This window comes from Sus scrofa, chromosome 13 (genome assembly GCF_054392235.1).
Source record: "Sus scrofa isolate SSC_HxYL_T2T_F1_AM1 chromosome 13, Sscrofa_HxYL_maternal_Yorkshire_Landrace_v2.0, whole genome shotgun sequence".
NCBI lineage: Eukaryota > Metazoa > Chordata > Mammalia > Artiodactyla > Suidae > Sus > Sus scrofa.
This window is the reverse complement of record NC_139395.1, coordinates 82,131,552-82,156,508: the sequence shown is the minus strand read 5'-3', so window position 1 is coordinate 82,156,508 and position 24,957 is coordinate 82,131,552. Positions and strand designations below refer to the sequence as shown.

The following is a 24,957-nucleotide window of genomic DNA, read 5'->3' as shown; positions in this document are numbered from 1 at the left end:
CTGCCACTACGCCACAGCCACAGCAACGCAGGATCCTTAACCCACTGAGTGAGGTCAGGGATCGAACCCTCAACCTCATGGTTCCTAGTCAGATTTGTTTCTGCTGTGCCACGATGGGAACTCTTGAGGCATCTAGACTTGAAAGGAAGAAGTAAAACTGTCTCTAGTCACAGATGACATTATCTCACACAGAGACAATCTGAAGAAATATCCAAGAAAACTATTAGAACTAGTGAATTCAGGGCTCAGGTCCTTAGTTTGGGGTCAGAGGGGCCCCCAGTTGCCTGGATCCACATTTCCCAGGCATTTCTTTTCCTTTGCTCTCAGCATCAGCAGAATGGAGCATCCTCTTCAGTGCTGCCCACTCTCCCATCTCTACTCTGTGCCTGGGCAGTGCCTTTGTCTGCAGTGTTTCTCTCCCACCATCACCTCATCTCTAAAGTCTAGAAACAAGAGCCACACTGATTAAGGCTAAGAGTTGGACATGCATCACCTCATTTAATCCTCATGGTATTCCCCTGAGAAATTATTATTATCACCCACATTTCGCAGCTGAGACCCTGTCCCTGTCCCTCATCCAACTTCACAGTTATGTGGCCTGGCTGGGCTACCTGACTCTAACATCCAAATCCTAAAAGTAGGGAAGGTAAGAGACAGACCCAGTGCCAATGCTACCTGCCCTGGCCAAACAGGTCTCCTCTCTTCCCTACTCAATAGACAGGTCTACTCTTTCTCCCACCCAAACACCAAGGCTGGCAAAGACATCAGTGCCTCTTTCTGATGGTTAGTGCTGACTCTCTAATGTGATCATGTACATCGAGTTTTTCTCCCCCACCATCAGGCTAGAAGTTGCTTGGAAGCACAGCCCTGTCTTAATCAGAGTGAAGCCTCCAATGCTAGGACTGCTTGGTGCACAGTGGGTGCACATATCCCAGGACTTCAGGAAGGATGAAACAATTTGGGGGGCGGGGAACAATATACTAAAGAGAAGACACCTCTGTCCCCTTTTGCATGTCCAAGAGTGATGGCATCAGCCATGTGGGGTGAGAGGATCATCTGGCTGGCATATACCATGGGGGTGGGGGCAGAGGCTGTCCCCTTCTTCATCAACAGCTCCTCATGTGCCTCCAAGGCTGCAGAGGAAGCATCCTGGAGAGAAGAGCCCACTCTTCGTGGCAATGGATTTATTGGGCATTTGGCCCACAGCAGATGCTCAGTAAATATCTGTGGAATGAATTTGCTGTGTGACTTTTTTTTTTTTTTAGGGCCATACTCATGGCACATGGAGGTTTGCAGGCTAGGGGTCTAATCGGAGCTACAGCTGCCAGCCTATGCCACAGCCATAGCAATACGGGATCTGAGCTGAATCTGCCACCTAGACCACAGCTCATGGCAATGTTGGATCCTTAACCCACCGAGCGAGGCCAAGGATCAAACCCGCAATCTCATGGTTCCTAGTCCAATTTGTTTGCACTGTGCCATGACAGGAACTCCTGCTGTGTGACTCTGAACACTTCTCTCAACTTCTCTGGACCTCCTTTGTCAAACAAAGCTTTTGGATTAGATCAGAGTTTTTCCAAATTTTCCCCCTTTTCTTGGGAGTGCAACTACTGGTTCTTGTAAAACTTTCTATCAAACAGACAAAAGCAGATCGTTCTGGCTGGAGTAAAAAAGTGGGGGATCCAGAATCCCCTCTTTCTTTACCCCCAGACTCCTCAGAAGCCCCTCAGGCCACAGCTTGATAATGACCATGCTAGATGAACCCGGAAAGTCTTTACAGCTTGAAAATTCAGGCTGTTCTTTAAGGAACATCTGCATTTTAAGAGAGTGGCTCCGAAAAGGGGAAAGCCTTTCTGACACATTTAAACAACTATCATTGCTTGAAGGGTGGAAAGAGAGGTACCTTGAGTGGGAGAGGGAAGGAAGGTTGTCTCAGGATGGTGGAAAGATGCTTCCCAGCACCTGAAACTTCCCTGAATCCAGGGGACCACTTGGTCTGTCTTGACACATACATAAGTGGGCCTGCCACATAGCAGTTGGCAGCTTGGACCACTGTCAGCCTGCTGTCTTTCTTCCTAAAGGGCATCTGTTTTGACCCCACTTTTTTCCACCAATTTTTCCCTCTTCTTGTTTGCTAAAACTAAGACCTCCACTGGTGGTAAGCAATTTAAATAGTACAGTGCACTCAGAGGAAGCGGAACAAACAGATGAGTGATATAGGCAAATAGCCTTAGCTCTTGGTGTTTTAGTTAAAATTCCACACAACACCTGGGATTTATAATCACATGGGAACCACTTAGGTTCTTGTGAAAACAATCACGGAGACTGTGAAATGGAAAATGATCCCTGTTTTCATCAACAGCTGCCAAGAGAAGCTTCCCAACCCAGGGAGGTTGCAGCTGTGGATGTACAAGCACGCCCTAGTCCCTAACCCCGGCCCAGACCTGGCTGTTCCTGCCCCACCCGGCCTCAGCCTCCTGCTGCTTTGCCATTTCTCCAGCTCCTAGGCCCAGGGCGTAGGTGTTAAAGACAAGTATTAGCTGACCTAGTACCTATTAGTATCCCATACAATCATGACACCACACAATACCTGCAAGAAAGGATTAATGAACAATTTGGGGGAGTTCCTGTCATGGCTCAGTAGTAACAAACCCGACTAGGATCCATGAGGATTTGGGTTTGATTCCTGGCCTCACTCATGGGTTAAGAATCCAAGGTCACTGTGAACTGTGCAGATGAGGCTTGGATCTTGCGTTGCTATGGCTGTGGTGTAGGATGGCAGCTGCAGCTCTGATTCAACCCCTAGCCTAGAAACTCCCATATGCTGAGGGTGTGGCTCTAAAAAGTAAAAAAAAAAAAAAGCAATTTTTGGGGGACTGTGCCCATGGCATACAAAAGTTCCCAGGCTAGGGATCAAAACTAAGCACCAGAGGTGACAACACCAAATTCTTAACTGCTAGTCCACTAAGGAAGTCTTTTTTTGTTTTGTTTTTCTTTTTATGGTTACACCCTTGGCATATGGAAATTCCTAGGCTAGGGGTCAAATCGGAGCTGCAATTGCAGGCCAAACCACAGCCACAGCAATGCCAGATCCAAGCCACATCAGCAACCTACATCACAGCTCATGGCAATGCCAGATCCTTAACCCACTGAGTGAGGCCAGGGATGGAACCCACATCCTCAGGGACACTATGTTGGTTTCTTAAGCTGGTAAGCCACAATGGGAACTCCATTCTTCTTTTTTTTTTTTTAATGAACAATTTTAAGGAGAAACATACATACTGATGTTCATAGCAGTATTACTCACAATTGTCAAAGGATAGAACTGGCACAAATATCCATCAATGAATGAATGGATAAACCAAACATGTTTATCCGTACAATGAAATGTTATTTGGCCTCAAAGGAATGGAATTCTGACACTTGCTACAACACTGGTGAACCTTGAGGACGTTGTGCCAGGTGAAATAAACGAATCGCAAACAGTCAAATACTGTAGGATTCCATTCCTACCTAGAACAGTCAATTTCAGAGACAGAAAGTAGTGTGCAGGTTGCCAGCAGCTGGGGATAGAAAGGTGGGGAGTCAGTGTTTGCTGAGGAAAGAGTTTCAGTTTTATAAGACGAAAAATTCTAGAGATGGTGGGTGATGGTTGTATGACGATGTGAATATACCTAATACCACTAAAGTGGACACTTTAAAAATGTTGAAAACAGTCCATTTCATGTCACGTATATTTTACCACAATAAGAAAGAGAGAAAGAGAGAAAGAGAGAAAGAGAGAGAGAGAGAGAGAGAGAGAGAGAGAGAGAGAGAGAGAGAGAGAGAGAAAGAAAGAAAGAGAGAGAGAGAGAGAGAAAGAGAGAAACCAGGCAGCTCCTTATATCCTTCTGGATTGAGTGATGGCGGGTGGTGGGGGTGGGGCAGGCAGGGGTGGGAGGGATTCCTAAACATAAAGTATTTGCTGATTGAAAGGGGATCTTTCGAGGGAATCTTCCTGGGAATCCAGGGTAGGGCAAGTGCAACTGTCTAATAGATGCCAGCACCTCCACCAAACTGTTAGGTACCACATTAAATTTTCTTGCATACTCATTCCCATGTTCAGAAACTTCATGGAATGGCAACTCTAGGCACTCCTTGTTACTTCAATTCCCCTGTCAGTTCAGTTGAGGGATCAGGAGCTGGCCGCCCCTTTCACGCGGCTGGGGAAGCAGGATCCTGAAATCTGCCGTCAAAAGTGGCTCTGATAGGCAGGTAGCCCTCCCCCAAGGTGGCTGTCATCATCCTTCACTTGGCTGTTCTTTAACTTCACCCAGCCTGATAAAGGCAGCAGAAAGCCAACAGGACAGCCCAGTCCTACATGGATAGAAACAGCATGATTTCCCCAGCAGAGGATGGCAGAAAGCAATTTACGGTCTCTGTCGTGTGTCTGGGTGCATTTTCACCTGCACTGACAAGTCTACGCCTTTCCTTGCCTCCGCTTCCTGGGGTGACGGAGGCTTTGTTGGAGGAAATACAAGCTTGGGCAGGCTCAGCCCTGAGCTCCACAGGTCCCAGCAAGTGGCCCACAGCCTCAGTCAGCAATCTCACAAAGGCTCAGGATTATTAGGGAAAGTATGAGGCATCCAAGTGCAGAGAAGCACCCAGACCAGGACGACCAGCATGCAGGGGTGGAGGAGGGGGCAGTCAGGGCTTCTTACTGCAGGAGCAACAACAACTTGCGTTCACAGCATTTACTGGCACCAGCACACTGCTAGTAGAAGGTATGCACTGTTTTACTAAAAGATCAGCGCAGTGCTAGGAGCTAAGCACTATCATAACTTCTTTTCCAGATGAGGAAATTGAGGCTTAGTGAGGGTAACTCCCCAAAGGTCATGGAGCTGACAGGAGGCAAAGCTCAGCCATATCCAGATTCTGTGATCTCTCTCTCTGTATCTAACAGCTCCTCCTTCCTTTAAAAAAGTTTTTTTTTTTGGTTGTTGTTGTGAAATAAAACATAAACACAGGAATTCCCATTGTGGCTCAGCAGTAATGAACCTGACTAGCATCTGTAAGTATGTGGGTTCGATCTCTGGCTTCATCAGTGGGTTAAGGATCTGGTGTTGCTGCGAGCTGTGGTATAAGTCAAAGACATGACTCAGATCCCATGTTGCTGTGGCTCTGGAGTAGGCTGCAAGCTGTAGCTCTGATTCAACCCCTAGCCTGGGAACCTCCATATGCCACAGGTGTGGCCTTAACCCCCCCCCCAAGAAAAACAAACCCAACACAGAAAACCACACAAATCTAGGGTGTGAATTAGTGGAACATCATAAGGCAGACACCACTGAGAAAAGAAAGAGCTCTTTGCCCCCAAGCCCAGAAGCCCTCGCACAAGTACTTCCTATTCCACTCATATATCCACACAACCACTAAACTGCCTTTTAAGGAACCACTTCCTGTGCCTTTTTTTTTTTTTTTTTTCTCTCTGTATGCTTGGCATATGGAAGTTCCTGGGGCTAGGTTTTGAATCCAAGCCATAGCTGTGACCTAAACTGCAGCTGTGGCAATACCAGATGCTTTAACCCACTTGGGATCAAACCTAAGCCACTGAAGTTGGATACTTTTTTTGGGGGAGGGGGACTTTTTAAGGCCACACCATGGAAGTTCCCAGGCCAGGGGTCGAATTGGAACGACAGCTACTGTCTCTGACCTACACCGCAGCTCACGGCAACACTGGATCCTTAACCCACTGATCGAGACCAGGGATTGAATCTGAGTCCTCATGGATTCTACTTGGGTTCTTAACAGACTGAGCCACAAGAGGAACTCCTGCCATTGGATTGTTAACTCACTGGGCCACAGTGGGAACTCCACTTTCTGTGTCTTTTTAAAAAAATTGTTTTATTACCCAAATGCGTATCCTTGGACAATATATTCTGGTCCATTTGAAAAATTTGATCTGTCTTTATTTATTTTGGCTGTACCCACAGCACATGGCATTTCCCGGGGCCAGGGACTGTATCCACGCCACAGCAGTGACCTAAACCCAGCAGTGACAATGCCAGATCCTTAATTGCTAGGCCACCAGGGAGTTCCACGATTAGTTTTTAAACCTCTTTTAATCTGTAGGTTCTTCAGCCATTCTTTTTGTTCCTGTCACGTGTTCACTGGAAGAGCCTGGGAGCTTGACCACAGCCTCTCCTACGGTCTGTCATTGCCAAGTGTGCCCAGGGTCCAGTTTAATGTCTCCTCTGTCCTCTGTCCATCCTACAAACTGGCAGCTGGTTCCAGAGACTGGATTAGACTCAGATGCTTCTTTGGGAGTAAATAATATCTGCTTTTCTCATTTTTGGATAACATTAGCAGCTGCAGATACTTAGTGTCTATATCTATTCTTTTTAAAAACATTTTTTTTAAATTGCGGTAAAATACACATAATATAGAATTCACCATCTTAATCATTTTGAAGTGTAAAGTTCAACAGAGGTAAGTATATTTGTACTGTTGCACAACCAATATCCAGACTTCTTTTCACCTTGCAAAACTAAATCTGTGTCCCCATGAAACAACTCCCACACCCTTCCCCCAGGCCCTGGTAACCAACCTTCTACTCTCTGACTGAATTTGACTGCTCTAGGGGCCTCAATTAAGTGGAATCATATAGTATTTATCCTTGTGTGACTGCCTTATTTTGCTTCACATAGTGTCCTCAAGGTTTATCCATACTGTAGCATGTGTCAGAATGTCCTTCCATTTTTTTTTTTGCTTTTTAGGGCTGCTCGTACAACAAATGGAGGTTCCTAGGCTAGGAGTCCAATCAGAGCTACAGCTGCTGGCCTACACAACAGCCACAGCAATGCGGGATCCAAGCCTCGTCTGCAACCTACACCACAGCTCATAGCAACACCAGATCCTTATCCCACTGAGTGAGGCCAGGGATTGAACTTACAACCTCATGGTTCCTAGTTGGATTCGTTTCTTATGTGCCATGACGGGAACTGCACAATGTGCCCCCCCCCTTTTTGGTCTTTTTAGGGCCGCACTCGCGGCATATGGAGGTTCCCAGGCTAGGGGTCTAATTGGAGCTGTAGCTGCCGGCCTACGCCAGAGCCACAGCAATGCTAAATTGGAACCACGTCTGCGACCTACACCACAGCTCACGGCAATGCCGGATCCTTAACACACTGAGCAAGGGCAGGGATTGAACCCCCAACCTCATGGTTCCTAGTCGGATTTGTTTCTGCTAGGTCTTGATGGGAACTCCTGTCCTTCCTTTTTAAGGCTGGATAATATTCCCCGTGTGTACAGAATACACTCCGTTTATCCATTCATCTGCTGTTGGCCACCTGGATTGTTTATACCCTTTGACTAATGGGAATGATGCTGCCATGAACACAGGTGTGCAAATATCTCTTTGAGACACTGCCTTCCATTCTTCCAGATAAATACCCAGAAGTGGAATTGCTGTTATATGGTAATCCTATGTTTAACTGTTGAAGAACTAACCTACAGGTTTCCAGAGAGGCTGCACCACTGCACATCCTATCCCCTGCTCCCTATGAATGTCCATCTCTGCTTTTCACCATCCTCGCTGTTCAGAGCTCTCAATTGCGCATAGGGGGAACTGTAAGGTAATGTTCCCTATAAAAGTTCCAAACTGGAAACTATCTAACGGTACAACAAAAAGGACCAATTTAGTGGTAGATCTCTATATCTGAATCCCATATAGCCATCTATAATACTGTGGTTAGCGAGTACTTGATGACATAAAAGATGCCTCTACTCATTGCTTAAGTTCAGGAAAAAAAGCCTACAAAACAGAATATTAAGAGTGAATCTTTTTTTTTTTTTTTTTTAAAGACAACTATTTGTTAACAGGAGAAGCTGTCTTAACTAACCTTCACTTAACCAATTCACCAGATTAACCAAATTCCCTCCCCTGTCCTTGTAAAACACAGTGACCCAACACCTCTAGTTTTGACACCTTTTGTTCCCAACCATTGAGTTGTATAATAACTAAGAATTAGCTAAACTTGGGTATTTTGATTATTGTATGTCAATTAACAACATATGGCAACAAGAGAGTGAAATGTGAGTGCACATAGGTGTCCATGGAACAAAGCTGAATGCTTGGGGAAAATGCATTAGCAAGTGTCCACTGAGGGGTGGATGAGACAACCATGGAAGTCTGGTGACACCATCTCTTTGAGGGGAACTACTCTCTGAGTTTTCACCCTGGGCCATCAATCCCTGCCCCCTTTGTTGTCCTGAATGTCCACAGCTCTCCATTGTGAGTTATCAGCCACATCAATTCACCAACCGGGCAGACTCAAGAAACTATTTTCTTTTGTTATGAAGCCTCAGGTCAGCGTATTATAGTTATCCACAGCTACAGCAGCAAATGTATGGCATTTGACGTACTATTCTTCCCTCTGAGACTCATGGCAAACATCACTAATCAATCACCAGATTCCTTTCTGCTGAGTCCACACAGTCATCTTAGAAACTCTCTCTGGGTAGCCTTAATAAATCTACTGGTGTTGACATTTGAGATTAGACCTGTGCTTCCTCCCCCATTTCTCTTAAGTTAGGTTTTATTTTTATTTTTTGGCCATACCTGTGGCATGTGGAAATTTCCAGGCCAGTGATCAAACCTGGATCCTTAACCTGCTGTACCACAAGGGAAGTTCAAGTTAAAAAACCTTTAATAAATCGGGTAGAAAATTAAACCTATACGAAGTCACTGAAATCTTAGCCACTGGGTCCTTGGCCTGAACATATTGTCTTGTTAAGTGCTGAGAAAGAAAAACACTCCCAAACAAAAGTCCAGGACCAGATGGCTTCACAGGTGAATTCTACCAAACATACAAAGAAGAACTTATACCTATTTTACTTAAACTATTCCATAAGGCTGAAGAAGAAGGAACACTACCAAAGATATTCTATGAAGCCACCATCACCCTAATGCCAAAACAAAGACACTACGAAAATAGAAAGTTATAGGCCAATATCTCTGATGAATATAGCCATAAAAATTCTCAATAAAATTTTAGCCAACTGAATCCAACAACATATAAAAAAGGTCATACACTACAGCCAAGTGGGATTCATCCCAGGTTCACAAGGATGGTTTAACATATGCAAATCAATCAATGTCATACATCACATTAATAAAAGAAAAGTCAAAAACCACATGGTCATATCAATAGATGCAGAAAAAGCATTTGACAAAACCCAACATCTATTCATGATAAAAACTCTTACGTAAGTGGGTGTAGAGGGAACATAACTTAACATAATAAAAGCCATTAATACAAACCCAGGGCCAAAATATTACGCAATGGAGAGAAACTGAAAGCCTTCCCACTAAAACCTAGAACAATACATGGATGCCCATCAGCCACAAGGGGGGCAGACATTAGAAGTAAGAGAGGCTACAAATCTACTGTCTGCAAAAAGGACACCACACCAAAAACCTATAAAAATGAAAAAGCAGGAATTCCCGTCGTGGAGCAGTGGAAATGACTCCGACTAGGAACCATGAGGTTGCAGGTTTGATCCCTGGCCTTTCTCAGTGGGTTAAGAATTCAGCGTTGCCGTGAGCTATGGTGTAGGTAACAGATGTGGCTTGGATCCTGCATTGCTGTGGCTCTGGTGTAGGCCAGTGGCTACAGCTCCAACTGGACCCCTAGCCTGGGAACCTCCATATGCCAAGAGAGTGGCCCAAGAAATGGCAAAAAGACCAAAAAAAAAAAAAAAAAAAAAGAAAGAAAGAAAGAAAGAAAGAAAAGGCAGAGAACTATAACTCAGATGAGGGAGAAGGAAAACCCCCCAGTAAAACAGCTAAGTGATGTGGAGAGTGTCAGCCTCCAGGAAAAAGACTTCAGACTGATGATGCTAAGATGATTCAATACATTGGAAATAAAATGGAGGCAAAGACTGATAATTTATAGGAAACATTGAGCAAAGAAATACAAGATTTAAAACTTAAGCAAGCAGAGTTGCAAAATACAATAACTGAAATAAAAAATTCATTAGAAGCAACAAACAGCAGAATACAGGAAGCAGAAGAACAAATAAGTGAGGCAGAGGACAGACTGGTGGAAATCACTGATGCAGAACAGAAAAGTGAAAAAAGATTGAAAAGAAATGAAAACAATCTAAGAGAACTCTGGGACAATGTTAAATGGAGGAACATCCATATTATAGGATTATAGGGGTGCCAGAAGGAGAACAGAGAGAGAAAGGGACAGAAAAAATATTCGAAGAGATAATAGCCAAAAACGTCCCTAACTTGGGAAAGGAACCACTCATTCAAATCCAGGAAGCACAACGAGTACCATATAAAATAAACCCAAGAAGGAACACCCTGAGACACATAATAATCAAACTGACCAAAATTAAAGACAAAGAGAAAATACTGAAAGCAGCTAGGGAAAAGAAACAAATAACATTCAAGGGAACCCCAATAAGGTTATTGGCAGATTTTTCAGCAGAAACTCTACAGGCCAGAAGGGAGAGGCACAATATACTTAATGTGATGAAAGGAAAAAACCTCCAACCAAGATTTCTTTAACCAGCAAAGCTTTCATTCAGATTTGAAGGAGTAATCAAAAGCTTTACAGATAAGCAAAAGCTAAGAGAATTCAGCAACACTAAACCAGCTTTACAACAAATGCTAAAGGAACTTCTCTAGGCAGAAAAGAATAGGCCACAACTAGAAAAAAAATTTACCACAAATGACAAGGCTCACCAATAAAGGCATATATACAGTAAAGATAAGAAATCATTCATGCACAATTATGCTACCAAAATCAGAAATCATGAGAAGAGGAGGGTACAAATGCAGGACACTGGAGATGCAATTAAGAGACCAACAACTTAAAACAATCTCATATACATATATAGACTCCCATATCAAAACTTCAGAAATTGAAACTTGTGATTAAAAAAACTTCCAACAAGATGAAGTCCAGGACCAGATGGCACCACAGGAGAATTCTATTAAACATTTAGAGAAGAGCTAACACCTATCCTTCTGAAACTACTCCAAAAATTTGCAGAGGAAGGAACACTCCCAAACTCATCCTATGAGGCCACCAATACCCTGATACCAAATCCAGACAAAGATAGCACAAAAAAAGAAAATTACAGGCCAATTTCACTGATGAACATAGATGCAAATATCCTCAATAAAATACTAGCAAACTGAATCCAACAATACATTAAAAGGATTGTATATCATGATCAAGTGGGATTTATCCAAGGGATGCAAGGATTCTTCAATATCTACAAATCAAACAGTGTGATACACCACATTAACAAACTGAAGAGTAAAAACCCATGTGATCCTCTCAATAAATGCACAAAAGGCCCCTGACAAAATCCAACACCCATTTCTGATAAAAACTCTTCAGAAAGTGGGCATAGAGGGAACCTACCTCAACATAATAAAGGCCATATATGACAAACCTAGAGCTAATATCCTTCTCAATGGTGAAAAGCTAAAAGAATTCCCCCCGAGATCAGGAACAAGACAAGGATGTCTGCTCTTGCCGCTAAAATTCTACATAGTTTTGGAAAGTCCTAGCCACAACAGTCAGAGAAGAAAAAGAAATAAAACGAATCCAAAATGGAAAGGAAGAAGTAAAACTATCACTGCCTGTAGATGACACGATACTAAACCTAGAGAATCCTAAAGACTCTACCAGAAAACTGTTAGAGCTCATCAATGAATTTGGCAAAGCTGCAGGCTACAAAATTAATACACAGAAATCAAGGGCATTTCTATATACTAACAATGAAAGATCAGAAAGAGAAATTAGGGAAGCAATCCCATTTACCATCACATCCAAAAGAATAAAATACTTAGGACTAAACCTACCTAAAGAGACTAAAGACCTGTACTCTGAAAACTATAAGACACTGATGAAAGAAATCAAAGATGACACAAATAGATGGAAAGACATACCATGCTCTTGGATTGGAAGAGTCAATATTATCAAAATGGCAATCTACAGATTCAGTGCAATCCCTATCCAATTACCAAGGACACTGTACACAGAACTAGAACAAACTATTTTAAAGTTTGTTTGGAGGCACAAAAGACCCAGAATAGCCAAAGACATCCTGAAAAAGAAAAATGGAGCAGGAGGAATCAGGTTCCTTGACTTCAGACTATACTACAAAGCTATAGTCATCAAAACTATATGGTACTGGCACAGAGACAGAAATATAGAGCAGTGAAACAGGATAGAAAGCCCAGAATTAAGCCCATGCACCTACAGTTAACTCATCCAAGACAACGGAGGAAAGAATATACAATGGAGAAAAGACAGCCCCTTCAATAAGTGGTGCTGGGAAAACTGGACAGCCACATGGAAAAGAATGAAATTCGAAAACTCCCTAACACCATACACAAAAATAACCTCGAAATGGATTAAAGACCTAACTATAAGGCCAGATACTATAAAACTCTTAGAGGAAGACAAAGGCCAAACACTCTCCAACATAAACCACAGCCAACATCTTCTCAGATCCACCTCCTAGAGTACTGACAATAAAAACAAAAATAAACAAATGGGACTTCATTAAACTTAAAAGTTTCTGCACAGCAAAGGAAACCCTAAACAAAACAAAAAGACCACCCACAGAATGGGAGAAAATATTTGTAAATGAAGTGACTGACAAGGGATTAATCTCCAAAATTTATAAACACCTTCTACAGCTCAATACCAAAAAACAAACACACAACAAACAAAAAACGAACAACCCCATCAAAAAATGGGCAGATGATCTAAACAGACAATGCTCCAAAGAAGACATACAGACGGCCAAAAAACACATGAAAAGAGGTTCAACATCATTCATTATTAGAGAAATGCAAATCAAAACCACTAAGAGGTACTATCTCACACTGGCCAGAATGGCCATCGTCAAAAAGTCCACAAACAATAAGTGAGGGAGAGGGTGTGGAAAAAAAGGAACCCTATCACACTGTTGGTGGGAATGTAAATTGGTACAACCACTGTGGAAAACAGTATGGAGATTCCTCAGAAAACTAAAAATAGAACTACCATTTGATCCAGCAATCCTACTCCTGGGCATTTATCCAGAGAAAACCATGACTTGAAAATATACATGTACTCCAGTGTTCATTGCAGTACTATATAAAATAGCCAAGATGTGGAAACAACCTAGATGTCCATTGACAGAGGACTGGATAAAGAAGAAGTGGTACATATACACAATGGAATGTTACTCAGCCATTAAAAGAAAAGAAATAATGGCATTTGTAGGAACATGGATGGACTTAGAAATTATCATGCTAAATCAAGTCAGTCAGGCAATGAGACACCAACATCAAATGCTATCACTTACATGTGGAATCTAAAAAAAGGACTCAATGAACTTCTTGGCATAACAGATACTGACTCACAGACTTTGACAAACTTATGGTTTCCAAATGAAACAGGTTGGGGGTGGTGGAGGGATGCACTGAGGGTTTGAGATGGAAATGCTATAAAATTTGGTTGTGATGATCATTGTACAACTATAAGTGTAATAAAATTCACTGAGTAATAAAGGAGAAAAAAATACAGGGATGCCCACTCTCACCACTTTTATTCAACATAGTATTAGAAGTCCTAGCCACAGCAATCAGACACATGAAATAAAATGTATCCAAATTGGAGGAGAAGAGGTAAAATTGTCACTCTATGCAGAGAACATGATACTATATATATAGAAAACCCTAAGGACTCCACACAAAAACTACTCAAACTGATCAATGAATTCAGCAACCTAGCATGATACAGGATTAACATTCAGAAACTGGTTGCATTTCTGTGTATTAATAATGAAATATTAGAAAAGGAATAAAAAAATACAGTACCTTTTGAAATAGCACCCCCCAAAATTAAATACCTAGGAATAAACCTGACCAAGGAGGAGAAAGACTTATATGCTGAGAAGTATAAAACATTAATTAAGGAAATTAAAGAGGATCCAAATAAATGGAAAGATATTCCATGCTTCTAGATTGGAAGAATTAATACTGTAAAAATGGCCATACTACCCAAAACAATCTACAGATTCAGTGCAATTCCTATCAAATTACCCATGACATTTTTCACAGAACTAGAACAAACAACCCAAAAATTTATGTGGAACTATAAGAGACCCAGAATTACCAAAGCAATCCTGAGGAAAATAAGCTAAACAGGAGGCATAACTCTCCCAGACTTCAGGCAATATTACAAAGCCATAGCAATCAAGACAGTGTGGTACTGGCACAAAAACATACAGACCAATGGAACAGAATAGAGAACCCAGAAATAAACCCAGACACTTACGGTCAATTAATCTTCAATGAAGGAGGTAAGAATATAAAATGGAAAAAAGACAGTCTCTTCAGCAAGTGCTGCTGGGGAAACTGTACAGCCACATATAAATCAATGAAACTAGAACACACTCTCATACCATGCACAAAAATAAACTCAAGATTGCTTAAAGACTTAAACATAAGACAAGACACCATAAAATTCCTAGAAGAGAACATGGGCAAAACATTGTCTAACATCAACTGTACAAATGTTTCCTTAGGTCAGTGTCCCAAGGCAACAGAAATAAAAACAAAAATAAACCAATGGGACCTAAACAAATTTACAAGCTTTTGCACAGCAAAGGAAACCATAAAAAAACCAAAAAGACAACCTACAGAATGGGAGAAAATAGTTTCAAATGATGCAACCCACAGGGGCTTAATGTCTAAAATATATAAACAACTTACACAATTCAACCACAAAAAACCCAACAACCCAATTGAAAAATGGGCAGAAGACCTGAATAGAAATTTCTCCAAAGAAGATATATGGATGGCCAACAGGCATGTGAAAAAATGCTCTACATCACTAATTATTAGAGAAATGCAAATCAAAAGTACAATGAGGTACCATATCACACAGGTCAAAATGGCCATAAGTCAACAAATAAATGCCTGAGAGGGTGTGGAGAAAAGGGTACCCTCCTTCACTGCTGGTGGGAATATAAATTGGTACAACTGCTATGGAAAATAGTACGGAGATTCCTCAGAAAACTAAATATAGAACTACTGTATGACACAGCAATCCCACCCTTGGGCATATATCTGAACAAAACTTTTATTGAAAAAGATACATGCACCCATATGTTCATTGCAGCACTATTCACAATAGCCAAGACATGGAAACAACCTAAACACTGACATATGAATGTATTAAGAAGATGTGGTATGGGAGTTCCTGTCATGGCTCAGCAGAAACAAATCTGACTAGTATCCAAGAGGACACAGGTTCAATCCCTAGCCTTGCTCAGTGGCTTAAGAATCCAGTGTTGCCATGAGCTGTGGTGTAGGTCGCAGACACGGCTTGTATCTGGTGTTGTTGTGGCTGTGTCACTGGCCACCAGCCACAGCTCTGATTTGACTCCTAGCCTGGGAACCTCCATATGTCATGGGTGCAGCCTTAAAAAAAAAGAAGATGTGGTACATATACACAATGGAATACTACTCAGCCATAAAAAGGAACAAAAGAGTTCCATTTGCAGTAACATGGAGGGAACTTGAGACTCTCATACTAGGTGAAGTAAATCGCAGAGAGAAAGACAAATACCATAAGATATCATTTATATCTGGAATCTAATATACGGCACAATGAACCTGTCTACAGAAAATAAACAAACTCATGGACACAGAGAACAGACTTGTGGTGGTTGCCAAGGGGGAGGGGGAGAGGGAGGGAGTGGGATGGACGGGGAGTTTGGGTTTAGTAGATGTAAACTATTGCATTTGGAGTGGATAAGCAATGAGATCCTGCTGCGTAGCACAGGGAACTATATCTAATCACTTATGATGGAACATGATGGAGGATAATGTGAGAATGTGATAATATGAGAAAAGGAGATATATGTATATATATACATATATCTCCTGGGTCACTTTGGTATACAGCAGAAATTGAAAGAACATCGTAAATCAAGTATAACAGAAAAAAATCTTAAAAATAAAAAAATGTGCTGAGTGAGGAAGTAAGGAAAGACAGAAGGAAGAAAGGAAAAATGCAAGTCCTCCTGCTTTCTGAAGTTGCCCATTTAGTCTCTCTCCCTCATACCGTCCCTCTTCGTTTCCCCTTCCACCTGTGTTCTGAATTTCTTCCCCGTCTATGAGACAGCAGGATACTATCACACTCAGAAATCCCACCATAGCCAATAGATATCTTAGGGATGTGATACCCCATTCAGCGTTATTTGCAGGTGACTCCAGATTAGAAATACAAACACCTAATAAGCCATGCCTACCTGGAGAAGGGTTGTGAGGAGCCAACAGTATGGTGCCCACGGACTGCTTTATTAACTGTGAAGCCCTCTGCCCCAGAAAGGCACTGCCAAGCAGAATTTCTCTTTGTTTTACTGTTGCTCAGTTTGTTGGAAAGCACTCACTGGTTTCTCTTCTTCCAAAGGAAAAAAAAAAAAAAAGCTTCCACCTCCTTTTTCTGCTCTCCCTCCCTCCCTGTGTTCAGGAAGCAAGCCTGACCAGTTCCCAAACTTCCTCCCTTCTGCCTCTTCACTCACGCTGCCCCTTCTCCCCAGACCATAATTCCACAAACTGAGCACTGACCACCTGAGAGCTGTCTAACCCAGAGGCCCTCCTCCAATGCCAGCTCTGCTGGGAAGCTTTTCCTGATTCCAGCCACTTGGACAGAAACTCTCCCAGCAATCAACACACTGTCCTTTTGCAAACCTCCTTCATTTTCTTTAGCACATTTTGTCTTCTTACTAACAGTCTAATTAATAACAGCCAAGGCCAGTCATCATTTGTTGAGAACTTTAAGTGTGCTGGTCACCAAGCAAAGCACTTACATGCACTTTCTCATTTAACATGCAAACTTTCATAACCGTTTTCATTTTATAGACAGAAATTGAGGCTCAGGGATGCTAAGGAGCCCCAGGCCACACAACCAGTAAGGAAAAGAGCCATTCGATCAACCAATCATTACTTATTAAAGAGCCTACAATACACTAGACATATTCTAGATGTTCGGAAAATAGCAGTAGCCAAATCAAAGTTCCCATCCACAAGGAGCTATCATTGTGGTGGGGAGAGAGAGATCATAGAAAATGCAAGTAAATAAATGCTATGTGAGGTGGTGATAAATGCTCTGAGGGGAAAAAAGGGGGTTAGTGATGGCTGCGATGAGTGCTATTTAATTTAGGATAGTCAGGGTAACATGGTGACTTCTGAACAGAGATGTAAAGGAAGTGAGGAAATGATTCCCGGGGATCTGGGAAGGAGAGGCAGGAGGAGGAAACTGCCTGTGCAAAGGCCCTGGAGTGATCCGTCCATGACATGTTCAGTAACAGAAAGGAGGTGAGTAGGGCTGGAGCTGAGGAGCAGGAGAACTTAGAGAATGGCAGGAATTAGACCACAAAGGGCTTTGCAGATGTGGGAGGGGCTTTGGCTCTGCCTTTGAGTGAGATGGGAAGCCACTAGAGGATGGCTCCCAGAATTCATGCTCTAATAACCATGCCACACAACTGATGGATATGCGAATGAAAGTCAAAAGGTACTTGGGAATGTTTTCTCATTAGAACCAGCAAGTTGGCAGCCAGACAGTCTGAAAACAGGCCAAGAGACGGCAAGATATGAGCTAACAAGGATGGGTGATTATTAAAGGGAGCATGACCATCCCCTCAATTGTCAGAAGCCTCTGTGGCTCCTATACTGCACAGGATGGGGTGGGGACAGCCTCACCAGATCCTCTAACTGGACCTGATAAAAAGGACATCTCCCAGTCCCGGCACCAGGGAGTTGCAGCCTCTCCGGGAAATGTGTCCTTTGCTCATAAGAGGCATTGAGAAAAACGCAACTTCTGCAATGACTCACCGGAGAAAAATGAAAATGTGCTCAGGCTGGAAAGAACCCATTTGAAAGTGACACATTTGCCTCCAGAATATATATATATCTATCAAGCTTTTTCTTTTTTTCTTCTCTTTTGAAGGATGACAGAGACTTCTCACACACACTGCCTCACAGCATGACACAAACCAGCTTCCAAAATTCCTGCCTTTATTCTTGCCACAGTCCCCTCTGAGGCAAAAATACAAATGGGGGATGTGGCAACCTGGCTCAGAAGCACCCCGTGACTGCAGGACACAGGCGCATGCCTCAGCGGTCCTAGAACAATCCCCATGGGCTGACCTCTGATCCCCGCTTTGCAGTGCATGAGAACCACTGGGGAGCGTGCTAAAATGCAGGTCAAAGGGAACTGCACTCAGGAGGTCTGGGGCAAGGCCTGGAAGCTGCCTTTTTAATAAAGAGTCCCTGCTGACTGTGGTCTAGGAAACACTGCCCCAAACTGAGAGGAGAGGTAGCGTAGACAGCCCGGTCTTTCTGCATCTAAGCCTATAGGACAAGTGGCCTCCAATCCTTTCTCAGACTGTGAGAAGCACACTTGGGCTCCTGGTAGGGCTGGGAACCATCCCAGGCAAAGGAGAACAGAGGAGAATCTTGAAATCCCAGCCCTTGCCGAGGTTCATCCAAATCCCTGCACTGATCACCCTGACTTGGCTACCCTGAGGGGGTGCTCCCTGGTCCTGCCCAGGGAAGCCCAGGCCTGGGCTTTGCAGCTGCCCTGGAAACAGCCATCAGGGAGATGATGCCAGACCTTGCTGTGATGATGAACAATAACAAAAAGGCCCGCTTGTGATTATGAAATACTCTTTCATTTCTCAATTTGTCAAATTTACGTGTTGACAGTAGGTACTCCTGGAGCAGCTGGAAATAAAAGAGCTCAGCATCTATGGTTAGAATTCTCAGGAGAGCAAGCCCGGATCCAGTGCCTGGCTACCCTCTTCCTCACGATTGACAAGGCTGGTTTGAGGGCCCTGCTGGCATCTGCTTTGGGCATCAAAATTGCTCATTAAAACTTTCCATGGTGCATGTCACCATGTTCAGATCTCTGCTTAAATGCCACCTTCCTTGTCCATTTGGTTTAAATAATTCTCCTCCCTAAGCCCTCTCTCTTGTTATCTCTAACCTCTTAGCCTGCTTGACTTTCCCTCTAGCACCCACCTCTCATGCAGTGGCTCCTGGTCCCCACACCTCCATCCCTGCAGCAAGAGGAAGCAGTTTTTTTTTTTTTTTTTTTAATTGTTATTTCCCCAATACAATTTTTTTTTCCTACTGTAGAGCATGGTGACCCAGTTACACATACATGTACACATTCTATTTTCGCACATTATCACGCTCCATCATAAGTGACTAGACATAGTTCCCCGGGGTTACACAGCAGGATCTCATTGCTTATCCATTCCAAAGGCAATAGTTTGCATCGGAAGCAGGTCTTGATGATTAAGGGTTCACGCCATAGAAATTGTGCTCTGTTTCTGTGCATCTCCCCACAACCACCCTAGGAGACAGGCCTTTTGATTATCCCGCCTCCATTTTACAGTTGAAGAAATCAAGGCTCAGAGAGGCAAAGGGTCTTGTCCAAGGTCACACAGCAGGTAAGAAACTACTCCACTCCAGGTCTGTCTGATTCTTGAACTTCCTATTCCAAACCTCTAGTCAATTCTAACTTAGTCTGGCCTTTTTGCTTTTGAGGGCTGCACCTGAGGCACATGGAGGTTCCCAGGCTAGGGACTGAGTCGGAGATGTAGGTGCTGGCCTACGCCACAGCCACAGCAACGCCAGATCCTTGACGCACTGAGTAAGGCCAGGGATCAAACTTGCAACCTCATGGATCCTAGTTGGGTTCATTAACTGCTGAGCCAGGACGGCAATGCCCAGCCTGGCCTTTGATGCTCAGCATCACCCGGCCCCTACCCACTTTTTCTGCGCCCCCCCCACCCCAGCTGCAACTCCCAGCCCACCACTGGTCCCTGGCCCCTACATTTCAATGTACACAGGTATCCTGCGCCTCCACGCCACTGCACCTGGTGCTACCCCTCCGGTCACGCCCTTCCCACCACAAACCTTCCAGCACCCCTCAGGCCAAGTGCTCCCTCCTCTGAGCGCCTTTCCTTTCTTGACTCCTCCCTAAGAAGACAAAGGTCCTCTCCATGCTCCTCTGAGCTCCCTCCACTACTGCACTTCTGTCCCACTCTGTCCCCTGTCTGTCCCTTCCTACTAGCTTGTGTGCTTCTTGAGGGTAAGTGCAGACATCTCTCTGCCTTGGGCTTAAGGCAGAGAGCCTGGCACCCAGCAGGCACTCAGGAATCATAGAGCTTGACTAGAGGCTTGCAAATGAGGTGAGGGGTCAGATAGACATGGTTTGACTTCCACTTTGGCCGTGTACCAGTTGTGTGACCTTGGGCAAGACACTCTCCCCCTCTGAGCCTCAGTTTCTACATTTGTAAATTGTTGTAAGGATGCAACGACATAATTACAGGGAAAGAGCTTGACAAAGGCAACACTCCACAGATATTAGCTATAATCATGATGTCAGTTGAGTAATTTGTTTGTAAATGAATACAAGTGGAGGGACAGTAGAGGTGGTGAGAGAAAGTGGGGTCAGGTGCTAGAAGGAAGTCTAGCCCAGCAGGCCAATGTGGACAACCAAGGATGGGAAAACAGCTAATGAACAGGTGCCAATCTATGCAAAAGGGCAGCAATTGGGTGTACCCCAACTTCGCAGCCGGTGTGACCATACGGACAGGGCACCCAGGACCTCAAGAAAGTCAAACTCCAGGACAGTAGGCCTCTGACAGCAGCAGTAAGAAATTTATGAGCATAGGGTGTGAGGGGAGAACTACTCATACAATGTGCGGAACCAGGAGAGTTAATGAAAATGTCCAACATTCACAGGACCAGGTGTTTGCCAAGGGTTTCCCAGGCATTGTCTCATTTCATCTTCACAGCAGCCTCATCAGGTAATACCATCTGTGTCTCATCTCAGGGAAGAGAAAACTCAATCTCAGAGAAGTTAAGAAACTTGCCCCCAAACACACAGCCAGTGAGTGGCAGAGCTGGATTTAAACCCAGGTAATCAGGTTCCAGCGACCAGCTTCAACCCCTTCTGGGCCACACCAGGAGGCCTGGTCAGGGCAGAGCCCGCAGATGGGGCTCGTGAGTCCCAAGGAGAGGGAGGTGGCAGGAGTTCAGAACTAGGTAAGCCCCCCATCAGGGGCCACGTGATCCAAGCAGTTTCTTCACCTTGTGTTCTACTGGGGTGGGAAGAATTTTCCCCTGGGGCCAGCCAGATGCAGCATGGTGGGTGGCAGTGCATACATTTCTGCTCTCCCCAGACCTACCTACTGAGCAGAGAGGCACTGACAAGAGGCCCAAGTCACCAGTGAAATTGTCTCCAAATTGCCTTCTTCATTAACTGTACAAATTTGCATCTTAATTAGGTTCAATGGAATACAATTACCAGACCCCAAGTTTCTCCCTCTGATTCCAAGCAAGGATGTCACAGAGACAGGCCAGAAGCCAAAAGTGGGGCTGAGGAGAGCGTGGCTGGACCATCCCTGTGGGAGACCTTGAAGCTGGAAAAGCCACAGCTGGTGCATCCAGGCTGGATCTGTGAGCTGATGGGCCTGGGCTGTGGGACCAGGGAAGCCTGGCTCTGCCTCTGACTGGCAACAGGACCCACAGCTCCCTGCCTCTCTGAGCCTCAGTTCTGCCATGGGTAAACAGGATGGGTGGCTTGGGGGATCAGACGAGATCATGGGCACAATGCCTGGCACAAACTTAGTTCTCTTTCTCTGTGCCCTCTCTATGTACCCAAGGCCCAGGAGGTTGTGCAAAGCTGATCCCTATCAGTGACTCAGTGAGCAGCATATTACATCCCTACCTCTATGCTCCTGCCACACACCTCTGAGTCCTTGGGAAGCTCTACGTTCCCTCCTGCCTCAAGGGCTTTGCAAATGCTGTTCCCTCTGCATGAATCAGCTGGCCCATGTCTCTGCCTGGTTAATACTTATGCATGCTTCGGATCTTGGAAGCACCTCTTCCAGGAAGCCCTCCCCAGCCCAGACTAACTTCTCCTAACACCAATTATCTATGGGATGATTTCATTAGGACCCGCTATCCCCTCCTAGCCAGTAAGCTCCATGAGTGTAGGGAACACTTCTATTGTGTTCTGCATTGTATGTCTCATTCCCAGCTCAGTGCCCATCACACGCAGGTCCTTAACTCACATTTGTTTAATGGGGTGAATATACACACCTCACTGAACATCGGTGAATGCATCTGTCGAGTGGGAATCATGATACCTACCCCTCATCACAATATTGTGAAATGATAAATGATTTGTGGCACACAGTAGGTCCTCAACAGACCATCTCCACATCCCCCCCTTCCTTTGGATTAAGGAGGAGTCAGAAGCAGGAGTGTAGCTGGTTCAAAGAGCAGCTTGGCCAGGGATAGAGGCAAGTGGGGAGCTGGGGTGCTGACAATGCAAGGGTTAGTTGGCTCCCAAGCAAAGGCGCCTTTTAATTTTTCCTGCCATGAAATAATTTCATCTACCACAAAACTCCACAGATTAAGGGAGACTCTACTTTTCAAGCTTTGAATTACTCAAAGGCATCCTGTTCCACCAGCCTGGTGCCTGCCCAGTGTGAGGGGAGCCGTGCAGAGCTGCCGTGCTGAGGCGATTCCCACAGAAAGGGAGGCCTGGGCAGCAGGTCAATTATTTTGTTTAACTTCCCGAAATGTGACCACACAAAGAGGAAAGGTCTCTGCTTTTATTTTTTTTCCAAGCTGGACAAGCTTCCTTTGGGCAGCTCAGCAGGGTCAGGTCAAATCCTGGAGAGAAGAGCTTCCTTCCCTGAGTAGTTCCCTCTCTGGGGAGGGGGGAGCAGTGGGAGCCTGGAGACACCTTGAATTTAAAGATGATCCTTGACAAACAGAGCCTGAGGTTGCCTTGCTTTCAGCCTGTTTCTTGGAAGTCTGCATCTGACCTTAACTTCATATGAACCTCTGCAGAGGCTTCTTGCCCCACTCCCCACTCTTGGCACACCCCAAAGGACCCTGTACCTACCCTCCTCCTCCTCCCCACCCCCCTTCCCAGTCTCCTTTGCTGTGTTCTGGCCACACAGTGACTCACATTCCATGATCCAGAGACTTCTCCACCTTGGCAGCGGTGGCCGGTGTGTGTACCTTCCTCCCTCTGAGCACCTGGCGAACTCCTACACAAGCAGCAGAGCCTTCTCCTATGTTCCTTTGCACTCCTTTGTGTTCCTCCCCTTCTGCATTGAGGGCTCCTCTGTGAGGATGGAGTCCTCCCTGTCCCCCTTGCTCCAGCTCAGACAGGGCTGGCGGGCAGGGGAGGGCCTCTGGATGCCTTTCTTTAGCTGAATGGATCCCCTAAAACTGTTCACAAAAATGTGAGGGTAGAAGCAGTTTTCTGGGTAAGAGGCCACCTAAGGGATTTGTCCCCCCTTAGAAGTACATAACTTTCACCCCAGCCCCTAAGTGTCTCGATGGACAGGAATATGTCTAATTCCTGTACTGCATAGCCCTGAACACAGCCAGCCCTCAATATAAAATGCTGTCACATCATGGAGTTGCTCTGACCTAGAGCTCAAGTCCAGTCTTTCCAAAGAAGCTGAGCCTCAGAGCTGAGAAACAATTCCTCATCCATTAGCCAGATAGAATGTTTAGGGGAAGTATCATCTTTCTTATGAATGAGGAATTAGCAATATTAACAGGGATTTACTCGGCCTTCCACTGAATGCCCAATGACTTTTCAAGCACCCACTCTGTGCATGGTACCACCATGGGGATACAGACAGGACCCACATCCGGCTCCATTCTCAGGGAGACTACAAGCCTTGGGGAGAGAAGGTGGGAGCAGGGGTCATGGAGACATACACAGAGGAACCCAGAAGAGGGAGCACCCACCTCCTGATGGGCCTCTGGGAAGGCTTTGTATGGAAGTGGCATCAGAGTTTTGCAGAAAGAGGTCCCAGGGCACCAATGCTGGAGTTGGAACCCACATTCCGGCTCTGTCCTCCACCTGGTCTCAGACTGTACTAGTCTCCATTGCACAGTGTAAGTGTTAGGATGATTTAGACTAAAAGTAATAGAAAACCTCGACTCACTTGCCTGAAGTAATAAGGAAATGTACTCTGCCTCTAATGAGAAGTCCAAAGATAGGGGAGCTCCAGGCAGGTTAATTCAGCATCTCAAAGATGTCATCAAGGATTCCAGTCTTTCTCCAACTTTTGGCTCTGCCATCTTCAGTGTCTGTCAGGAATGTTCTCAAAGCAGATCACCTCCTGGTCACAAGACAGCTGCCTGAACCCGGAGGTCACACCCAGACATGATGACATCCTGCTCTATGAGTTTCTTTCCTAAAATGAAGGAGAACTTTCCTAAAATGCACAGACCCTAGCCCTACCAACCTCCTTCATGTCTCCTGCCCACTACTGAATGAATCACCAGCAGTGGAGTTAGATTTCCCAGTGTTGGCTAAGCTAAGAACAGGGTCACCTTCCCAAACAAAATGAGGGTTCTACTGGCCAGGAAACAGGGGAATGGCTGTCAATTGTTGTTATTACACACATAAACCACAATGACTTTCTCAGGTTCCTTATCTTGGGAAGATCTGAAACGGAACCAACGATGGTGGTCAACCATACTCGTCTTCAGCCAGGCATGTCTGACTTTCATTACAGCATATGACAAATATACCTGGGTCTCTAACATGTGCCAGGCTCTGTGCTAGGTTCTGGGAGGATTTCAATATGCCAGACAGACAGTCCTCTACCTAGACAGGTAATCAGGCAATTACAATATGATGATGTGACAAGTGCTATGGCAGGGGAACAAGGATGACAGGGATGCCAGGGAGGAGGCTCAGCCTGCCCAAGACAATAAGGGTGTATGCAGGGAAGGCTTCCTGGAGGAGGAATAACCCAAACCACAACCTGAAGGAAAAGTGGGACTTAGCTAAGCAGGGAAATGGGGGTGTGGTGGCACTAAAGGCAGAGGAACAA

The 24,957-nt window shown here is 44.6% G+C and overlaps 1 protein-coding gene across 8 annotated transcripts in view; it reads right to left on the bottom strand.

Annotated features, from left to right (window-relative positions):
- HRH1 (histamine receptor H1) overlaps positions 1-24,957 on the bottom strand; it is a 201,836-nt gene that overhangs the window by 26,268 nt on the left and 150,611 nt on the right. Inside the window, exon 1 of one of the 8 annotated variants that reach the window (XM_084989503.1) lies at positions 16,315-16,638. The exons of the other annotated variants lie outside the window; for them this stretch is intronic. The gene's annotated coding sequence lies outside the window, so the exon portion shown is untranslated. Of the gene's footprint in view, positions 1-16,314; positions 16,639-24,957 lie in introns of those variants that run through there. 8 annotated transcript variants of the gene reach the window in all.